The following is a 23,246-nucleotide window of genomic DNA, read 5'->3' as shown; positions in this document are numbered from 1 at the left end:
CACACACACACACACTGCTTATAAAGACGATATCCTTTTATTTGCTATAGGTACTGTGACAGAATATGTTGTGTTTTATATTGTATATAAATATGATTTTGGGAGATAAATTGTGGCAGGTTTTTTTTAAGTGTAGGTCACATACAAACATTTCAAAACAGATCTCATTTAAATACTGGAGCTCTGCTCAAGCTAGACATGCCAATTCCAAGAGCCTTTGCAAAAACTTTGAAGAGTGCCCAAGTGTCTTCACTAATGAATTGTTGTTTTGGAAAGCAACAGATGAAAGGACTCATCAGAGCCACATGCTGTCTGAGTGGAGGTTGCTGTTCTAAGGGTCATGTAGTTTTGCAAGCAGAGAGAGTCAAACAGGCTTTTCTCTGAGAGAAAGAGAGAAAGAGGAGAGAGAAAGAGAGAGAGTGAGAGAGAGAGATAGAGAGAGAGAGAGAGAGAGAAGAGAGAGAGATAGATAGAGAGAGAGAGAGAGAGAAGAGAGAGAGAGATAGAGAGAGAGAGAGAAGAGAGAGAGAGATAGAGAGAGAGAGAGAGAGAAGAGAGAGAGAGATAGATAGAGAGAGAGAAGAGAGAGAGAGATAGATAGAGAGAGAGAGAAGAGAGAGAGAGAGATAGAGAGAGAGAGAGAGAGAGAGAGAGAGAGAGAGAGAGAGAGAGAGAGAGAGAGAATGAGAGAGAGAGAATGAGAGAGAATTCAGTTCAGCAGTACCAGCTGGGACTGGAACATGATAAGCTGGCAAGCTTGTGGAAACCCCCATTTTGAAGATGGGTTGTGAGTGCTTAGTTCAGCCTGAAAGAAGAAGGTTATTATCTAGAGAACACTGAGGGGGCAAGTTTCTTCTGCAAGAGACTGATGTGGCTTATTAAAAGGATCAGTTTGTGTCCAGCAAACAAAAAATCTCTCTCTGAAAACAGACAAGAACATTCCTGAGTGGTAACCATTTACCTTACAAGCAGCAAATCCTGGTGAAGATTCATAAATGTTAAATTCTGTTCACAGTGTAAAAATTTCCTGCAACCAGTGAACTTGGAGGAATGAGAAGAGAGATTGGATTGTGAATTGAATAACTTTTCTAAACTTACACACATATTACATACACGTGCGCTTAGAGTTAGAAGTGGGTTAAGTTAGGTTAGTTAAGTTAATAGTAATAAGTTAAAGTTTGATCCTGATTTCATGCTTAAAGATAATTAAAAGCAACTTTTGTTCAAGTAACCATTTGTCTTGGTGAATATCTATTGCTGCTGGGTTTTGGAGTCCTCTGGGACTTATAGTGGGGTTAATTGTGTTAAGACATTATATTGTTAATAGTCATTAATAAATATAGAGTTAAAATTTAACCCCTTTGAATTTCATCTTCTGTTGTTTTTGGTTTGTGAAGTAACAGTATAAATATGAAAGAAATAAGGAGCTTCTTTCAGTATGCAGACAAAAGCTGGAAAAAGAAAATTATAAAAATAATGTTTCCAGTAGCAATCTTTATAGAGGTACATTTGGCAAGCAACTGTTTTAATGATACCAGTGATTGTCAAACTGAGATCATTGTTCATGGACACATACCAGGTAAAATATGAAATATTATTGTTGAAGCCATGCCAGCTGAAGGTTAATCTCCAGCTAGAAACAAGGACTCATAGAATCACATTTATCAGTTAGAAGGCCATTTAGCTTATTAATGAGTTATTAGCTCTTCCTAAGAACTAAGGATAGTCAACTGTAATTTTCTAAGTAAACTAGATAAGTACTTAAAGGGAAAGACCAATGTTTCAGATCTTCCCTTCAAGAACTTATCTGAATCTCTTTTGAAAGTTACAGTTGAATATTCTTCTTTTGACACTGTTCATTCTAGATTATAGCTCCATTCTGAGTGAAAAAATGTCTCCTTATATCCTCTTTGCTTTTTATGGAATTGTTTAATTTATGTCACCTTTGTTGCATTTGTAAACCAGTTGACATTTCATCTAAATCTGCGCCTTTTACATAGTTCTCACTGCTACTGCCAATAGAACTAGTTTTACTTCTTTCAGTTTTTGAGACCTTTCATAATTTTGTGAAATTCTTTCTGATCACCACTCACCTTTTCCCTTTAGGAAGTACAATCGTTTCTCCAGTTACTTCTCCTTATGATTCCTGTCTCTATATCTGCAGAGCTTCAAAGAACTCTAACCTTCCTTAATCCCAGATAGAAGTTATGCCCTACATTGTAGATTAATGTTCATCAGTTGACTATTCCATGGGCAATCCTTCTGTTCATCAGACAGATTCAGGATGATTTCAGGAACACCAAGGCCCGTTTGACAAATTTGCTGGAGCTCTTTGAGAATATGAGTGGAGCCAATAGTGGGGAACATCTACTTGGATTTCCTGAAGATATTTAATAGGTGTTGCATAAAACACTTACCCATGATATAAGGAAGCATTGGTGTTGGGGGCAATGTATTAGCATGGATATAACCAAAAGAAGCAGAGAGTTGGAATGAATGGGTATTTCTCTGATTGCCATTCAGTGGTGAGTGGAGGGCCTCAGGGGTTGTTGCTGGGCTCTCAACTGTCAGAATCAGAATGTATTGTCATGAACATGTCACAAAATCCATTGTTTACAATTTATATAATTGATATTTCAAGTAAATAAATAAATAATTTGTTGCAAAAGAAGAGAAATTGAGGTTGTGCCTCTGGTTCATTGTTCATTCAGAAATCTGATGGTAGAGGGAAAAAAGCTGTTTTTGTACCATTGAGTGTTTGTTTTCGGGCTCCTGTATCATCTTCCTTGTTGGTAGGGCCCTTGAGGATAGAGGCTGCTTTTTTAAGATGCCAATTTTATACATGTCCTCAATGGAGTGAAGAATAATGCTCATAATGCCGCTGCCTGAGTTCACAACTCTATAGTCTTTTCCTTTCAACTCTATAGTCTTTTCCTTTCCAATGTATGGCACCTCCATACCAGAGAGTGATTCAATCAATCAGAATGCTCTCCATGGTACACCTTTAGAAATTAGCAAGTTGTTTGGTGACATACCAAATCTCCTCAAACGCCTCACAAAATATAACTGCTGGCAAGCCTTCTTCATGATTACTTCGACATGGAGATAGATTTTCAGAGATATTGACACCCAGGAATTTTAAGTTCTTAACCCTTTCTGCTCCAGACCCCTCGATGAGGACTGCATTGTGTTCTCCTGATTTCCTTCACCTGAAGTCCACAAACAGTTCCTTAGTTTTGCTAATGTTGAGTGCAAGGTTGTTGTTGTGGAGATACAACGTCTCACTCCTGTAAGCTTCCTCATTTCTGTCTGTGATTCTGCCATTGATCATGGTGCAATTAGCAAATGTTCATGATTAAGTTTGCTGATGACACTAAATTGAGTGGAAGAGGAAATTGTGCAGAGGTTTGGATAATCTATAAGGGTTGAGTGTTGGCAAGGTTCTGGCAAGTGGAGTACATTGTTGGTAAATGTGAGGTCATCTACTTCCAAAGGAAAAATAAATCATATTATTTCAAATGTGAAAGATTGCAGTATGCAGTTGTGCAGAGGGACTTGGGAGTGCTTGTGCATGAATTGCAAAAGGTTGGTTTGGAGGCAATCATGAAAGCAAATGGAATGTTGACCTTCATTGCTAGAGGGTTTGACCTTCATTGCTTGAGAAGGGATATACTGGCTTTGGAAGGAGTGTGGAGGAGGTTCACCAGGTTGATTCTGGAAATGAGGGGGTTAAAATATGAGAAAGATTGGGTCACCTGGGACTGTACTCGCAGAAATCAAGGAAAATAAGAAGGGGACATAAAAATATCAAATGATGAAAGGGCTAGGTAAGATAGAAGCATGAAAGTTGTTTCCACTGGTAGGTGAGATTAGAACTCAAGGATACAGCCTCAAAATTTTGGGGAGTATATTTCAGATGAAGATGAGGCCATTCCATCTCGGGCCTCCGCCTTGAGACCGGTTACAGAGCGGATGGAAAAATGGGAACTTGCCTTTCAGATGGCAGCCCTAAAAGGCTGCTCCAGTGTCCCATTCATATATAGAGGTGCCTCATAGCACCCTCCAGATCCGATGGAGGTGGGGTGACTGGTGGCGTAGCGCAACCTGTCATAAATATGTGGCAGAGAAATGGTCGTCTTCCCTACCGATAATCCCCCATGCAGCTGAAACCGCTCTATCGTTCCCAGAATAGTTTCAGCTGCATGAGGGATTATGGGTAGGGAAGACGGCCATTGCTCTGCCACATTTATAGGCATAGAGAGTGGCCCCAAAGGCTGAAATGGCCCGATTTGGCTGTCCCAGCCCGCAGCGGCCCCCCCTGATGGCTCCTGCTTCCCCACCGGCCCCCACTGACAAACCCCTCACCCCGACTGACCCAAGGGCTCCCCACCACCCCTGACTTGAAGGGAGAGGGGTGAGTGGGAAGATTGGTCATGGGCTGACAGCATAATCAGTCCACCCATAAATAGCTGCTTAGCACGGCTGTACATTTAGATTGATCAGCAGAGGGCTGCAGCTGTGGAGAATATCCCTCTCAGAATAATGTGCCTCCGCACATTCAGAAAGGTAGATGATTATGTGTTTTGGTGGAGTTTTTCTACCTTTACATCTCAACTTTTGGACTATCTGAAATGTCCTCAAATGAGAGGTAAATATGTGGAATTATTTGCCCAAGGAGGTAGTAGAGTCTGCCTCATTAAATATAATTATGACACAGATAGATTTTTCCATAGTAGGGGAATTAAGGATCATGGAGAAAAGGCAGGAAGATGGAGCCATCCAAGGCCAGATCATCCAAGATCTTATTGAATGGTAGAGCAGGATCGATGGCTGCATACCCTACTGCTGCTGCTACATTTTGGACAGAATGCCAAAGGTGCCTACAAGCCATGTTCTTTGAGCAGAGCAACCCCAGAGACTCTCTAGAGCAACACCAACCTTCCTGGCAGGAAATTGCTCAAGTTTCCAGGACGGTTCATGAAGTCTGTGAAGGCCTGTAATGTGGACAAATGCCCTTGGCCTCTTTGCATGCCCCTTTAGGCTCATAAAATAGATACCGTAACATCTCTTCTTGATGATGGAGTTAGGAGTGAGGTGTGACAGAGATTAACAGTAACAGAATGGAACACACACAAGGCTAGAAAGCTGAGAGTTGCGATGGCAACTTTTGGAAAAGCAGCCCAGGAGTGCATGTCTCAGAGATCTGAGATGTTTACGTATCTTACTGAAAACAGAGAAGACTAGGTTAAAATAGCACAGATTCAGGGGAAACATGATTGTTAAGAATGGGTTATTATGAAGGTTAAAAAAAGAATGTTTTTTTTCAGATCAGTGGATTTTAAGTTGCACTATTGCCTTTGTCACTTGGAGTAACTTAATGCAAGAAAATAAATGCAGAGGAAAATAAAAAACCATGCTAAAGAATGAAATTCTATGCAAGGGCTAAGAGACTTAGAAATGTATAGAGAATTGCTTCACTCTGAATTACTGGCAAGTCTATTTTCATTTCAATAATGTTACTTTTTGGTATTCTGTTCAACTTCATTAGAAATAGGTTTACATGAGGCAGGTTGAGCAGACACTCTATGAAGTAGACATACCAATTTAGATGAGTTGTGTAGAATGGCTAGTTTTTCTACTATGAATTTCTATTGTTCTGAGCCCAGAGGACTACAAAACTCAGCAGCCAAAGAAATTCACCAAGACAAATGGTTATTTAAACAAAAGTTGCTCTTAATTATCTTTCAACATGAAAACAGGATCAAACTTTATTACTATTAACTTAACTTAACCCCCTTCTAATTCTAAGTGCACGTATATGCAATGTATGTGTACGTTCAGAAAAGTTTTTTGATTCACAGTCCAATCTCACTTCTCACTCCTCCAAGTTCACTGGTATCAGACAATTCTTATACTGTGCACAGAATTTAACATTTACGAATCTTCACCAGGCTTTGGTGCTTGAAAGGTAAATGGTTATCACTCAGGAAGGTTCTTGTTGATTTTCAGAGAGAGATTTGTTGCTTGTTGGATACCCACAACTGATTCCTTCTGATCAGCCACTTCACTGTCTTGCTGAAGAAACTTGCCCCATCAGGGTTCTCCAGATGATAACCTCGTTCTTTCAGGTCATCACCAAGTTCCTTTTTGTTTCTCTTATTTCAAGTGAAACATTAGGCAGTCAGTCCTCACCTCTTTTATTGTCCACAAAGGGTTTGACCAGGCTGAACTAAGCACTCACAACCCATCTTCAAAATGGGGTTTTTCCAAAAGCTTGCCAGCTTGTCATGTTCCAGTCCCAGCTGCTGCTGCTGAACTGTAGAACTGATTTCTCTCCCTCTCTTACCTTTGGCTTGGCTTCGCGGACAAAGATTTATGGAGGGGTAATGTCCACGTCAGCTGCAGGCTCGTTTGTGGCTGACAAGTCCAATGCAGGACAGGCAGACAAGGGAAAATTGGTTGATTGGGGTTGGGTGTTGGGTTTTTCCTCCTTTGTCTTTTGTCAGTGAGGTGGGCTCTGCGGTCTTCTTCAAAGGAGGTTGCTGCCCGCCGAACTGTGAGGCGCCAAGATGCACGGTTTGTGGCGATATCAGCCCACTGGTGGTGGTCAATGTGGCAGGCACCAAGAGATTTCTTTAGGCAGTCCTTGTACCTCTTCTTTGGTGCATCTCTGTCTCGGTGGCCAGTGGAGAGCTCGCCATATAACACGATCTTGGGAAGGCGATGGTCCTCCATTCTGGAGACGTGACCTACCCAGCGCAGTTGGATCTTCAGCAGCGTGAATTCGATGCTGTCGGCCTCTGCCATCTCGAGTACTGAGGTCCTCCATCAGCCAGCTCCCCTCTCTTACATACATAGAGCCTCTTAGAACAGTCAATTGCACTCAGTCTGCGGCTCCGGACCTAATCTTCCAAGTTCATTCATCGGTTGCTTTCCAAAACAATAATCCATTACTCCACAGCATGTCCAATTAGCACCTACTTGTGAAATCCTTATATGCATTCTTCAAAGTTTTTTCAAAGGCTGGACTGTCTGACTTGAGCAGAGCTCTGGCATTTTAAATGCGATCTGTATTGAAGTGTTTGTATCTGTGTGTGTGTCCTACACTAAAAACCCCACAATATATCTCCTTTAAAACATATCTATATACGATATAAAATATAACATAATCCATCACACAGCAAGGAACAGAAGGAACAGGAGCAGAAGCAGGCTTATTGTGACTTCAGCTGTTCTGCCAATTAGTAATTGGCCAATCCAGTTCTGAGTTCAACACAATTTTCCAGCTCTTGAGATGACCTCTCAGTTCTCTAAAGAGAATAGGCCCAATTTGCCCATCATTTCTTCATATCTTAATTTATTCATCCCAGGAATCAAGCTAGTGAGCCTTTTCAATATTACTTCCTGTGTAGATGTATCTTTTCTTGTTTTATTCAAGTTATGCAGCACAGAGAAAGGCTCATGGGTTCATCTTGTCTATTCTGACCAAGTTGCCTGCAATTGACCCATATCCCTCTAAACTTTCCCTATCCTTATACCCGTACAAATGTCTTTTAAATGTCATAATTATATCTGCCTCTATACATCTTCCTCTGGCATTAGTTCCATATGCACATCACCCTTCATGTGCAAAATTTGACTTTCAAGTGGCTTTTTAATCTTTCCCATCTCAAAATATGCTCTTATGTTGGTCTCCTTCCATAATCTCTACTCTCACTCCTAAAATACAGGCGTGACTAATTCAGAAACTCCACCACTAAATGTAATGAACTAACAAAAGGAAAATTTTTTCATCTCCTAAAACACACACATCAGGTCTAGTTGTTAAATAACCCAAGTTGTCAAATTTGGGATATGGTTGGTCTGGGCTGTTTATGTTGTCATTGAATAAGGAGAGGCTGGCACATTCCTGACTGGACCAACCAACAACCAAAGTGATCCTCCCATTCTCCTTTAGGTCACCTGGCATATTTGGTCACATGAGGCATACCTCTATTAACTATTCACTATTTCACTTTGAAGACCGTCTTTGAGACCAATTAGGATAGTCTTTTTCCCTTGTGTGGCTTATGCCACATATTGTTGTCATGTGGTTACAAAGGAAACCTAAATCTTCCTGTTACTTGCTTCCATTTTCCTTTTCTCTGACACCTCCCCATGCAATTGACTCCAGAGTATATATCATACATACAAGGCCCCTTGAACAAATGCAAAAACCTTTGTAACACCCATCTTGCTGCATGAGAGTCAGGTTCAAAAAAAAGCATACCATCTGATCTTTAAAGCAATGTTTGGCTCAGAGGCCACACATCATTCCCATAGTATGTCTGTCTGCTGCCTCATGTACTACCAAACCGGAGCCATCCACAAATTGGAAGAACAAAACCTTATATTCTGCTTGGACCTCCAATTTCTTTTAACCCCTTCCCCAACTCTCTTTCTTTCCTGATCCCTCTGTCTCCTTTCCTTCAGCTCTCTGCCTTATTCCCTTCCTTCTCCTATCAAAGACTTTCCATCAATCCTCTCCCCTATAACTTCTGAGCTTTATTCTCTTTGATACTCTCATTGTATCATATCTACCTATGACTTCTTACCTGTTAGTCTGTGCTCCTCCCCATTCCCCTCCCCCTTTCCTCCCTCCTCTCCTCCACCTTTTGAATTCTGCTTGCTTTTGCAATGGCCCAGCCCTGAAACATCGGTTTCCAATGGATGCTGCCTGAACTTCTGAGTTTCTCCAGCATGCTTGGATATTGCTCTTAAAACAATGCACCGGGTAGCCCTAGAGAGCCAGGGCACAAGTCTTCCTCAGATCACTAGGAGTGGAGAAGAGACTGAAGTGGAACATTGCATTGTTTGACATTTTCCCTTGTTTCTCTTACCCACAGTGCAAAAGTCCTTGAGGCAGTGGGATTTGCACTAATCTCAGACATCTACCCCAACCTACAATTAACGCAACAATGAGTTGTTTTTATTGAAGTCAGGTTTCGAAGGGTGGAACTAAATCTTTCAGTTCAATTGCAAATATTGTGCAGCATTTATCCAAAACATTGTAGATATATGTAATTATTATTAAATTGAGCCAAATCTACTTTCTCAGTCATATTTTAAAAGTTTGTCACTTTTCCAGGCTTTTTCAGCTTCCCCCAAATTCCTTCTCTCATAGCAGACCCGAGAATGATCCTCATGTCTGGAAGTTTGGCAATTTTAACCAATGCTTGTTGTGCCGATAGCTTAACATCAATTAAAAAAGTAGCTTTTGACTCAACACCATCAGTTTCTTATTGTAAGTTTAGATAAAATTATTTAAATTGTTTTGGTGAAGGAATGATCAATTATGATGGAAATGTTTTATTCAAATAGGTATATTTTGTAAAATACATTTTTGGATACATTTCAAGCAATTAGAGACGTGGTAAATGTGGTGTATCTTAGAAGAAGAGTTAATTGGATTTCTGATTCCAAAATGTCTCCACCATGTGGAATTTTCCATTTATATTGGAGTATTATATTATATTGGAGTCTATTGGAGTATCATTGCTAGAAACTGAGCCAACAGCCAGTAAACTGAGCATCATAAAAGATGAATTATGGCACTGATCTTCTTTTGTCTATTAACTCCTATGTTCTGAAAAGAAAATACAAGGCAGACAATAAACAAAACTGGAAGATGATTCTACATGCTAACAAATGGGAAGATATTGCACAGAACCTTCCATCACCTTGCTAATAGATGAGAGTGGAACGATTGGTGTGATTAATCCCAACAACTGCAAACCAACTGTTTCATATTAACTATTGGAATGTGGAAAAATGTTAAATTTGACAGCGTAGAAACTATTTATGGTTGTTTTATATCATAAAAATGATCCAATCATACCAAATATAGAATGTGTGAATATGTTGTTGAAGTGCCCATAAATCATTGCCCAGATGTCTTTTATCCAGTTAGTTCCAATACAGGTATATTCCTTGAAATTTTTCTCAGGTAATATAGGTTGTGTACAGCATGGAAACCGGCCATTTGTCATATCTATGCCAAACAGTGGGCATCCATCTAAATTATCCAATCTTTCAGCATTTTATGTGGAGGCAATTTAAGTCCTCATTGAGACACTCTTAAATGATGTCAGACATGCTGGTTCCATCATTCTCTCTGACGGTGTGTTCTCAGTACTCACCATTTTATGGATGAAAAGCATGTCCCCTTCAATTCTCTTACTCCATACCCTAATTCACTATGTTTTTGTTGACATTACCACTGATATGGAAAAAATGGTTGCTACAGAACACCCTATCCATATCCCTCATAATTTTATATACCTCAATCACATTCCCTCAATCTCCTCCATTCTGGGGAAAACAGACCCTTTTCTCCTCACAATGGGTGAATCTCATTTGCCCAACATTGCTACATTTTTTTTGCTCCATTGTATTGAGCTCAGAATTGCATGTAGTACTCCAGCTGAAGTCTGATTAATGTTCTATAACCTCTTTGCTCTTGTATTCAATGCCCTGAAGAATGAAGTTCAGTATACCTTCTGAATCATATGATCTACCTGTGCTTCCTCCTTCAAAGATCTTGGACCTTTGTTGTGGAGAATGAAATAAAGGCTCAAAAACCCATTTACAGTAAGTTTTAACATTCATAGCTTGATGGCCATTTAAGTGACTCTGGCATTTTATAATTTGTGTTTTCTTCACTTATACATGCTTTTGGAAACAGATCATCACTGGCAAGGGCAGCATTTGTTACCTCCCCTTAATCATGAATATGTTCCCATGGTGGTAAACAAGGAGTCTGCAGAAGCTGGAGAACTGGAACAAAGCACAAACATGCCAGAAGGACTCAGCAGGACATGGAAAGCAATAAGCAGTTTAAGCTCCTCTATCACCTTTGCTTAGTGTTGGAGAATATTCCAATATTGTAGCTGTGATGAATGAAGTTACAAGACATAAACACATTGACGATAAAGTTAGAGGGTATCTTGTGGGAGGTGGCTCATGCACCTGGAAGTGTGGGCTTTGTGATATCTGGGAGATGCCGATGGAGCTGCATAGATCGGGAGAATACATTTTGTAGATTGTAGTGCAGCCACTAGAGAGAATGAACAGTGAATCAGATTGATAAACTGTTAATCATGAGGGCTGTTTCATCTGGGATGATGACAAATTCCTTGAGATGTTGAAGCTGCATTCAGGTGGAAACGACATAATCATGCTTGACTTGTACTTTGTTTAAGGTGATTAGGTTTTGAAGTGTCAGGAGATAATTTATTCATCAGAGTAAACCCAGGTACTGACCTTCTTTTGTAGCTACAGTATTTATGTGGCCAATCCATCTGTTTTTCTGGTCAGTGGTGGATCTCAGAATATGAGGGACTTGATCATGATAATGGCATTGAATTTCTAGCATAGTTGGGTCAGCTCTCCCTTTCTGGGGTCAGCCAATATCTGCCTCTCCTGTGTACAAAATGACACTTAATCATCCTGCGACTTGCCATTTTTTACGTTTTGAAGAGAGGGAGAAAACTGGAGCACCCAGAGGAAACCCACACAGACAGGGCGAGAAAGTACAAACTCCTTACAGACAGCGCCGAACTCGAACCCAAGCCACTGACACTGTAATCAATTTGCACTTATCCTTGCGCTAACCGGGCTGCCTGTTTTATCGTTGAGGCATTGATAAAATCAAAATGTTGTGCACAAATTTAATGCCTTCTTCACCCTATTCAACTAGAAGAAAAGGAAAGAACAAACACTGCGCACCCCCATATACCCGGATGATCTTCTCCTGTCCGTAACTGAGGATGACCTGGAGGCTGCCTTCAGGAGAGTGAAGCTGACGAAAGTACCTGATGGAGTACTCAAATTAGTATTAATCATCTGTGCTGACTATGTCAGATTATGTTATATTTTGTATTGTATTGAAGTGTTATTAGTGTTTTAGTGTAGGTCACATAAAACACTTCAAAACATATCTCATTTAAAGTGCCAGAGCTCTGCTCAAGCCAGACAGTCCAGGTTTCGGGTGCCTTTGCAAAGACTTTGAAAAATTCCTATAAGGCATTTCTGCTTTTGGGACATGCTAATGAAAATGTTTTGGTTGGAGGAGATTTTAATTGTGTTTTGGAACCTTTACTAGATAAATTTCCAAAAAATGTTTAAAAATCTAAAATGGCAATTCAAATTCGAGCTTTGATGAAAGATTTTAATTTAGTGGATATATGGCGACATCTTAACCCAACAGAGAAGGATTTTTCTTTTTATTCATTTAGACACGAATCTTTTTCTAGAATTTATTTTTTTTAGTGTCAGCACATTTACAGGTGAAAATATCACAAGCAGAATATAAAAGTTGGGTAATTTCAGATCATTCTTTATTGTTTTTTTTACTTATGAGAGTTCTGAAAAAATTCATGTACCTTCTCGTTGGAGATTTAATATGATGTTAAAAAAAGTGGAATTTATTGAATTTGTTAAGAAACAAATCAATCATTTTTTTGGAAGAAAATGTTAATTCTGTTCAGAGTAAATTTATATTGTGGGATGCTATGAAAGCTTATTTGAGAGGTCACATAATTAGTTCTAAGGTTAACAAGAACTATTTGACTGAGAGTCTTGAATTAGAGAAACAGATTGATCAATTAGAAAAGGAATTACAGAGAGATGCGACAGAAAATCAGAAGATAGAGTTGTCTAGATTGAAATTGAAATATAATACATTGCAATCTTATCAATTTGAATGCTTGATTAATGGATCTAAACAGCAGTATTATGAATGGGGTGAGAAAGCACTTAAGGTACTTGCATGGCAGTTAAAGAAAAATTCCTATAAGGATTCACAAGTAGGCGTTAATTGGACTTGCTGTGGAGTAATGGATTATTGTTTTGGAAAGCAATAGATGAATGAACTTGGAAGATTAGCAGACTGAGTGCAATTGGCTGTTTTAAGAGGGTCATGTTGTTTTCTCTATGTGTGTAAGAGAGAGATAGAGAAATCAGTTCTACAGTTCAGCAGCAGCTGGGACTGGAGCAGGACAAGTTGGCAAGCGTGGAAAAACCCCATTTGGAAGACAGGTTTTGAGTTCCTAGTTCAGCCCTTGTGGTTCATACAAGAGGAGATGGCTGGCTTTATCATGTTTCATTTGAAATATAACCATATCTTTCTTCTTTGGCTTGGCTTTGCGGACGAAGATTTATGGAGGGGGTAAAAAGTCCACGTCAGCTGCAGGCTCGTTTGTGGCTGACAAGTCTGATGCGGGACAGGCAGACACGATTGCAGCGGTTGCAAGGGAAAATTGGTTGGTTGGGGTTGGGTGTTGGGTTTTTCCTCCTTTGCCTTTTGTCAGTGAGGTGGGCTCTGCGGTCTTCTTCAAAGGAGGTTGCTGCCCGCCAAACTGTGAGGCGCCAAGATGCACGGTTTGAGGCGTTATCAGCCCACTGGCGGTGGTCAATGTGGCAGGCACCAAGAGATTTCTTTAGGCAGTCCTTGTACCTTTTCTTTGGTGCACCTCTGTCACGGTGGCCAGTGGAGAGCTTGCCATATAATACGATCTTGGGAAGGCGATGGTCCTCCATTCTGGAGACGTGACCCATCCAGCGCAGCTGGATCTTCAGCAGCGTGGACTCGATGCTGTCGACCTCTGCCATCTCGAGTACTTCGACGTTTGGGGTGTAAGCGCTCCAATGGATGTTGAGGATGGAGCGGAGACAACGCTGGTGGAAGCGTTCTAGGAGCCGTAGGTGGTGCCGGTAGAGGACCCATGATTCGGAGCCGAACAGGAGTGTGGGTATGACAATGGCTCTGTATACGCTTATCTTTGTGAGGTTTTTCAGTTGGTTGTTTTTCCAGACTCTTTTGTGTAGTCTTCCAAAGGCGCTATTTGCCTTGGCGAGTCTGTTGTCTATCTCATTGTCGATCCTTGCATCTGATGAAATGGTGCAGCCGAGATAGGTAAACTGGTTGACCGTTTTGAGTTTTGTGTGCCCGATGGAGATGTGGGGGGGCTGGTAGTCATGGTGGGGAGCTGGCTGATGGAGGACCTCACTTTTCTTCAGGCTGACTTCCAGGCCAAACACTGGGCTTCTCCTCCAGGAAAAATAAGGACTGGTTTGACGAAAACAGCCAGGAAATCCAGGAGCTGCTGGCAAAGAAGCGAGCTGCCCACCAGGCTCACCTTACAAAGCCGTCCTGTCCAGAGAAGAAACAAGCCTTCCGTCGCGCATGCAGCCATCTTCAGCGCAAACTCCGGGAGATCCAAAATGAGTGGTGGACTAGCCTCGCCAAACGAACACAGCTCAGCGCGGACATTGGCGACTTCAGGGGTTTCTACGAGGCTCTAAAGGCTGTGTACGGCCCCTCACCCCAAGTCCAAAGCCCGCTGCACAGCTCAGACGGCAAAGTCCTCCTCAGCGACAAGATCTCCATCCTCAACCGATGGTCAGAACACTTCCAATCTCTTTTCAGTGCCAACCGCTCAGTCCAAGATTCCGCCCTGCTCCAGCTCCCTCAACAGCCCCTAAGGCTAGAGCTGGATGAGGTTCCCACCCTGGATGAGACATATAAGGCAATCGAACAACTGAAAAGTGGCAAAGCAGCAGGTATGGATGGAATCCCCCCAGAAGTCTGGAAGGCTGGCGGCAAAACTCTGCATGCCAAACTGCATGAGTTTTTCAAGCTTTGTTGGGACCAAGGTAAACTGCCTCAGGATCTTCGTGATGCCACCATCATCACCCTGTACAAAAACAAAGGCGAGAAATCAGACTGCTCAAACTACAGGGGAATCACGTTGCTCTCCATTGCAGGCAAAATCTTCGCTAGGATTCTACTAAATAGAATAATACCTAGTGTCGCCGAGAATATTCTCCCAGAATCACAGTGCGGCTTTCGCGCAAACAGAGGAACCACTGACATGGTCTTTGCCCTCAGACAGCTCCAAGAAAAGTGCAGAGAACAAAACAAAGGACTCTACATCACCTTTGTTGACCTCACCAAAGCCTTCGACACCGTGAGCAGGAAAGGGCTTTGGCAAATACTAGAGCGCATCGGATGTCCCCCAAAGTTCCTCAACATGATTATCCAACTGCACGAAAACCAACAAGGTCGGGTCAGATACAGCAATGAGCTTTCTGAACCCTTCTCCATTAACAATGGCATGAAGCAAGGCTGTGTTCTCGCACCAACCCTCTTTTCAATCTTCTTCAGCATGATGCTGAACCAAGCCATGAAAGACCCCAACAATGAAGACGCTGTTTACATCCGGTACCGCACGGATGGCAGTCTCTTCAATCTGAGGCGCCTGCAAGCTCACACCAAGACACAAGAGAAACTTGTCCGTGAACTACTCTTTGCAGACGATGCCGCTTTAGTTGCCCATTCAGAGCCAGCTCTTCAGCGCTTGACGTCCTGATAACCATATAAGCATATAACCATTTACGGAGCAGAAACAGGCCAAATAAGGGAAACAAAAAAAGAAATCTGTGCTGACTTGAAAGAAAAAGGTTATAATCAGCAAAAACCCTGATAGGGCAAGTTTCTTTGGCAAGACACTGAAGTGGCTGATCAGAAGGAATCAGTTTGTGTCCAACGAGCAACAAATCTCTCTCTCTGAAAACTGACAAGATCCTTCGTGAGTGGAGGGGGTGGTGTGTGGCATGATGCCATAGGGAAAAGACATGGAAAATGCCTCTCCTGGAAGAATTAATTAGTACCTGACTTTAAAAAAAAAATTTAATGTTTAAAAAATTCTTAGAGGTCTCAGAAGATGGCTACAAAGAAATCCAGAACTCAAACTACAAAAAAATCGGCTGCAACTGAAGTTACTTTGCTGGAAGTATCTGGGCCTACCTTGAAGGCTCAGCTTTGGATCCTAGTTCCTCTCCAGCCCTGACTAACAATGGCTTCACGGGTGAAAATTCAGGCTCCGGCGCCACCTTCTCGGGGAGCTGGAGAAGATGGCACTGGACCATGGAAAAAAACTATGAAGATGGTAGAAGAGACAACGCACATACACGGAACTTCGCACATGCACGCCACAGAAGCGAATGAATCTGAGCCTGTGGATCTGACTCTGACACTGTCGCGGGTCAGACAAGGGCAAAACAAAAAGCCCTTTTACAGTTTCAACCCTTAGCAACATCAACGGAGGAGGAAGAAGAAGAACATGAAATAGAAGAAGAAAGTTTCTGTAATAGTCACAAGGAAAGGAAACAGAAGAAGAAGGAGGAGATCAATATATTCAAGGTAAAATGGGTACATATTATGTTACCCCAAAACCTCGATCCATAGGTTCTTGATAAAATTTTTGAAAATATGGACTTAGTCAGAAAATGGATGCAAATTTTGCTGGTGAAAGATGATTTTACTAATCATTTGGGAGCTATTAAAGAAGAAATCACTGTAATAAAGACAGATATGGCAAAATGTAATAAATCTGTTGACAAAATTAAAATTAAAGTTCAAAAATTTGCAGAAGACTTTCAGGAATGTCATATGGAGGTAGAAGAATGTAAAGATACAATTAATAATTCTTTTATGGCACGGAAAGTTCAGAAGAAGGATTTATTACAGAAAGTTGACATGTTGGAGAATCAGAGTCGAAGAAATTGTTGGTTTGCCTGAGGACTTTGAAGGCAATAACCCAGTGATTTTTTTTTCAAAATTAGCTGCCTGAAATTTTGGGACCAGAGAATATTCAAAATGGTTTGGAGCTCGATAGAACACGTAGAGCTCTAAGGAAAAAACCATATCCGGGACAACCAGCATGCTATGTCTTGATTAAATGTCTATGTTATCAAAATAGGGAAATGATTTTAAGAATGGCAGTTCAAAAAGCGAAAGAACAACAAAGTCCTTCAGTGATTCAGAACAATAGAGTATTTTTCTATGCGGATTTGAGTAATGAAATTGTTAAAAAAAGAAAATAATTTAATCCAGCAAAATCAGTTTTGTGGAATAAGGGATATAAATTTGCTCTTCGATATCCAGCAGTCCTAAGCTTTTTTAAAAATATACAATATCAAGCTCAAATTTTTGCTAATGAGTCTGAATCCTTGGAATTTGCAAATCTGTTACCCAATATTAAGCAGAATGGAAAGACAATCTTCTGGATCTCAACAAATTAAAGGGGACCAAGAAAAATCGAAAGGAGGGATTCCATCTGGAGGACAGCCGACTGAAGCTCAAGTTGAAATTGATGATGATCAAGCTGATAGAGACCTTGAAGAATCTCATCATACTTGACTGATTGAAGTTTAATTTTGATATTCTGTCTGGGGAGGCAGATTTTCTTTTTTTCCGCTTTTCTCTTCAGGGGCTTTGTGCCACTAGTGGCGAGGGTCACTTCTCATTATGAAGGGAGTTAGCGCTGACCTAATCAGCACTTTTGGGGTTTTTTCAATTTTTTTTATTTTTTGGGTTTCTTACTTTCTGTCTTGGAGCTGGCATGTTTTGAAAATTGGCTGTGGAGCTGCGATGACCCAGGGTGGAGAGGAGAGTTTAATATTTTCTAAAATTAAAACATAGTAATACAAGGTTTGAATTATGTAATGTTAAATGTGAACAGGGTCAATAATACAATTAAAAGGAAGAGAGTTGTAGTTCATACTAAAAAGTTGAAAGTAGATATTGCTTTTTTACAGGAAACTCATTTAACAGAGAAAGAACATCAGAAGTTGAAAAGGGAATGGGTCGAATAGGTTGTAGCTTCATCTTTTAATTTCAAAGTGTGAGGAGTAGCCATTTTAATTAATAAAAATTTTCCATTTACATTACAATCAACCATTATTGACCCTTTTGGTAGATTTGCATTAGTGAATTGTCAAATTTATTCAGAATCTTGGATTTTTATGAATATTTATGCTCTTAATGTGGATGATGAAAAATTTATTCAAGATGCCTTTTTAAAAATTTGGTACAAGTAGATGAAAATATAATAATTGGTGGAGATTTTAATTGTCATTTAGATCCAATTTTAGATAAACCTACAAAATCTTTAATTAAAGCAAAAATGGCAAAAAAAATTATTGATACTAATGGAAGAGTGGAAAAGTTAAATTTGATAGATATTTGGAGAAAATTGAATCTGAGAGAGAGACATTACTCCTTTTATTCTTATCGGTTTGATTCTTATTCTAGAAATCTTATTCTATTTTAGAACTGACTTTTTTCTAATTTCTGCTCATTTGCAAGGAAGGATTGAATATGTACAATATAAACTTAGAATTGTATCAGATCATTCACCATTATTGATGTTATGTTTAAATTCTGATAGAACTGAAACAGTTTATAGATGGAGATTTATTTAATCATTATTAAGAAATGGTAGTCTTCAGGTAGACTTCAGGCTGTCTCTCTGCTGGGAAAGGGTGTTAGTAATGACAAGCCGCTGTTCTGCGCAGAGCTCCAACAGGAGGCGCCCATTGTCATTGCATTTGCCGATACCATGCTTGCCAAGGATTCCTGGCCAGGTTGCTGAGTCTTTGCCGACGCGAGCGTTGAAGTCGCCAAGGATGACAACCTTGTTGGCTGTAGGGGTGCATTGGATGAGGTTGCGCAGATCAGTGTAGAACTTGTCTTTTTCTGCTGGTTCCGCCTAAAGGGTTGCAGCATAGATACTGATGAGAGTGATGTGTCGCTTGTTTTGAAGGGGGAGTCACATGGACATGATCCAGTCAGAGTGGCCTGTCGGGAAGTTTTCGAGTTTGGAGGCAATGGAGTTCTTGAGCATGAAGCCAACACCAGATAGGCGTCGTTCATCCTGAGGCTTGCCAGACCAGTAGAGTGTGTAGCCCGTGCCGTGTTCTTGGAGGCTGCCTACATCTGCAAGGCGGACTTCGCTGAGAGCAGCTATGTCAATGTTGAGTCTGAGGAGTTTATGTGCGATGAGGGCAGATGGACGTTCAGGTTGGTGGCTGTCAGCATCGGACTTGTCAGTCACCAACGAGCCTACAGCAGATGTGGACATACCCTTCCATAAATCTTTGTCCATGAAGCCAAGCCAAAGAAAGAAAGAAAAAAATTAAGAAATGTAAAGTTTTGTGATTCTATAAGAAATCAAATACAGATATATTTAGAAACAAATGTCAATTCAGTTGAAGCTTATTTGAGAGGTCAAAAAATAAGTTATTTGACTAAGATTAAGAAAAAATTACCTTAAAGAAGTAGATAAATTAGAGAAACAAATTATGATTTTGGAAATAAAAACACAAAAAAACCATCTGGAAAAAAAGAATTGATGAATAACAAAAATGCATCATAATTCAATTCTGACTTATAGAACAGAAATTATTTGATAGAACTAAACAAAAATATTATTATTTGGGAGAATGAGCACATAAGGTTTTAGCTTGGCAATTGAAAATGGGGAAAGCATCAAGCGTAATGCTGTTAAAAAGAATTCAAAAATTACTTATAAACCACAGGATATAAATGATTCTTTTAGAGAGCAATATACCAAATTATATTCATCTCAATCATTGAATAATGAAGAAGAAATTAATGATTTCTTGCAGAAGCTTCAATTACAATCTTTGTATTGCCAAACTTGGAAAGATTTAGATTCTCAATTTACATTGAAATAAGTTATTAAAGCTTTAAATTCTATGCAAAATGGAAAATCTCCTGGAGAAGATGGATTTACATCTGAATTTTATTTAAAAATTAAAGATTTATTGATGCCTTTATTAATGGAAGTATTAAAACAAGCAAATGTAACTTGCTCTTTACCTGACTCTTTTTCAAATGCTGTGATAAGTAATAACTAAAAAAGATAAATATTTATTAAACTGGAGTCTTATAGACCTATATCATTATTAAATGTTGATTATAAAATTGTTGCTAAAGTTTTCGCAAATAGAGTAAATGAATATTTACCTGAGTTGGTTAATTTAGATCAGTCTGGATTTATTAAGAAAAGATATTCTGCTGATAATGTAGCTAAATTAATCAGTTTAATATATAGTTCTCAGAGACAATTGGATCCAGCATTAGTTTTATCATTAGATGCAGAAATGTCTTTAGATAGATGATAATGGAATTATTTATTTAAGGTTTTACAAAAATTTCAGTTAATTAATTAATTGGATTAAAGTCTTATTTAGGAATCCTATGGCTATAGTTACTAATGGACAGCTCTCTCCTTTTTCATTAACACAATCGGCTAGGCACAGTTGTCCTTTATCTCCTGCATTGTTTATTTTAGCAATTGAACTGCTGGCACAATCAATAAGACAAGATGTTGGTATTAAAAGAATCAAAGTTAATAAAGAGGAATATAAAATCTGTTTGTTTGCAGATGATGTATTGATTTATATAACAGATCCTGAGAATTCTTTAGTTTCTTTATATAAAAAATTACAAGATTATGGAGAAATATCTGGTAATAAAATTAATTGGGATAATAGTGAACTTATGCCATTAGTAGAGGGAGATTATGATCATTGTAAATGTGTAGCTCAATTTAGATGGACAAATATCGATTAAATATTTGGGTATTATAATTGATAAAAATTTAGATAATTTGTATAGGTTAAATTATGTTCCAATATTTAATAACATTAAAGATGATTTAAATAGATGGAATGATTTACCTATCACTTTTATAGGAAGAGTGAATTGTTTTAAAATGAATATTTTTCTGAGGATTCAATATTTTTTTCAATCTATCCATTGTTTAGTACCCCAAAATTTTTTTAAAGACCTTAATTTAATTGTAAGAACATTTTTATGGAAGGGGAAAATGAATAGGATTTCTTTGGAATAATTAACTTTGAAATTTGAATTTGGTGGTTTACAACTTCCTCATTTTCAGAATTATTATAAAACTGCACAATTAAAATTTATTAATGCAATGTTTGATATGAATAAATCTTCTATTTTGGCCAATATAGAGTTAGATAAAATTGATGAGAAGTTTATGGCTGAATTTATTTACAAGTGGAATTCAAAATTATTAACTGGTATAGATCCACCAATTTTGAAACATTTAATTGAAATATGGAATAAAATTGATTAGCAGATAGGTGGGAAAGGAAATATTTCAGCAAAAATACCATTATATCAGAATAAACCTTTCCCCTTTACTGTTAACAATCAAATTTTGAAAATATGGTATCAAATGGGGATTAAAAAGTTGAGGATTGCTTTGAAGCAGGGAAGTTTTTCTCTTTCAATGGAATGAATGAAAAGTTTCAAGTTCCTGATAATACTTTTTTTTGTTATTATCAGGTTAAAACTTTTTTGTTGGAGAAATTAGGCCATAGTTTAAAATTACCTAGGCAATCTGCTTTAAAATTAATGCTTACTAAGGAAGAATCAAATAAATTTATCTCTGAAATGTATAAGTTATTATGAAATAAAATGCCTAAATTGAATGTTCATAAATCAAGAATGAAATCGGAACTTGATTTGAATGGAAAGATAAATGAAAGTGTTTGGAGAAATTTGTGTATTGACTAAAGTTATAAATGTACGATATAGACTGATGCAACATAAATTTTTACATCAATTTTATTTAACTCAAAAATTATAGAAATTTGAATTAAATTCTTCAGATTTATGTTTTAGGTGTGGACAAGAAATAGGTACTTTTTTCATTTGACTTGGACTTGCTCTAAGGTTAGGAATTTTTGGTTATGTTAAATTGTTTTTTGAGCAAGTATTAAAAGTAATTTTACCGTTTGATCCAATGTTATTTTTATTAGAGGATATTAGTCGATTGCTTTACGGTTGACATTGACTATGTACCAAATTGAATTTTTACATTTGGCTTTGGCTGTTACTAAAAAAATGTTGGCTATTATATGGAAATCTGATTTGGTTTTAGGAATGCAAAGATGGCATATTGAAATGAAATCTTGTATTCCTTTAGAAAAGATAACATATAATTTGAGGGATAAACATCATTTCTTTGTAAAAGTATGGAGCCCATATTTAAAAACTCTTGGTATTAAAATTTAATCTCCCAATCTGCTCCGGTGGATGTCTCAGATTCCAGAGCTAAAAAGTTGATTATGACTGATTTAGTGATGATCTCCTCCTTTCTTTCTTTGTAGGTGGGTAGGGGAGGAGGGAGGGTGTTAGTGGGGTGGACAAGGGAGGTTGAGGTGGTTTCATTTAATTATATAATGTTTCTATCAATATACTATAACTAATGTTAAATGATTTAAAATTGTAAATAAAACATTTAAAAAATGAACCTTCATGAGCGGTAACCATTTACCTTTCAAGCACCAAAGACTGGTGAACTTCATAAATGTTAAATTCTGTGCACAGTATAAGAATTGCCTGATACTGGTGAACTAGGAGAAATAAGAAGTGAGATTGGACCATGAATCAAAGTACATTTATGAACTTACACACACATTAGAGTTAGAAGGGGGATAAGTTAGGTTAAGTTAAGTTAATAGCAATAAGTTTGAGTTTGATCCTGTTTTCATGTTTAAAGATAATTAAAAGCAACTTTTGTTTAAGTAACCATTTATCTTGATAAATTTCTATTGTTGCTGGGTTTTAGGGTCCTCTGGGCCCAAAACATGACCAGTTAATCAATGTATTCACGGATATCTTCAACATCTCACTCCAGCAGGGTGTGATACCTACCTGATTCAAATAGGCATCAATCGTACCCGTGCCTAAGAAGACACTAGTAACTTCCCTGAATGACTATCTACCAGTGGTACTCACATCAACAGTGATTAAGTGTTTTGAAAGACAGGTGTTGAAGCATATCAGCCCCTGCCTGAGCGGCGACATGAATCCATTCCAATTCACCTATTGTAGTAGTAGGTCTAAGATTTGTACAGACTTTGTCTGTACAAGGACCAATAGATGCCAAGCACCACCCTCCCTCAGTGATGTTGATCAGGGAGAAGATACTATCCAAGACATTCAGTGACCCAACCGAACCCCAACCCGAACTTGAACCACAAATCTAACCCTAATCTAACCTCAAATTGAACCGAAAACTCATTCAAGCCAAAACCTAATCCTAAACTCAACCCCACACCAAACCCTAAACTCCACCCCACACTGAATCCAAAACTCCACCCCACACTGAACCCTAAACTCCACCTGAACAGCAAAAATACATCCATACTATAACTAATGTTAAATGATTTAAAATTGTAAATAAAATATTTTAAAAATGAACCTTCATGACCGAGCCCTTTATCAATGAGAGTTTGGCATTTAACACCATCATCCCTTCAAAGTTGATCAGCAAATTCCAGATGTGGAACTCAACACC

This window comes from Narcine bancroftii, chromosome 3, assembly GCF_036971445.1.
Source record: "Narcine bancroftii isolate sNarBan1 chromosome 3, sNarBan1.hap1, whole genome shotgun sequence".
NCBI lineage: Eukaryota > Metazoa > Chordata > Chondrichthyes > Torpediniformes > Narcinidae > Narcine > Narcine bancroftii.
The sequence above is the reverse complement of the archived record's forward strand: the minus strand, read 5'-3'. Positions refer to the sequence as shown.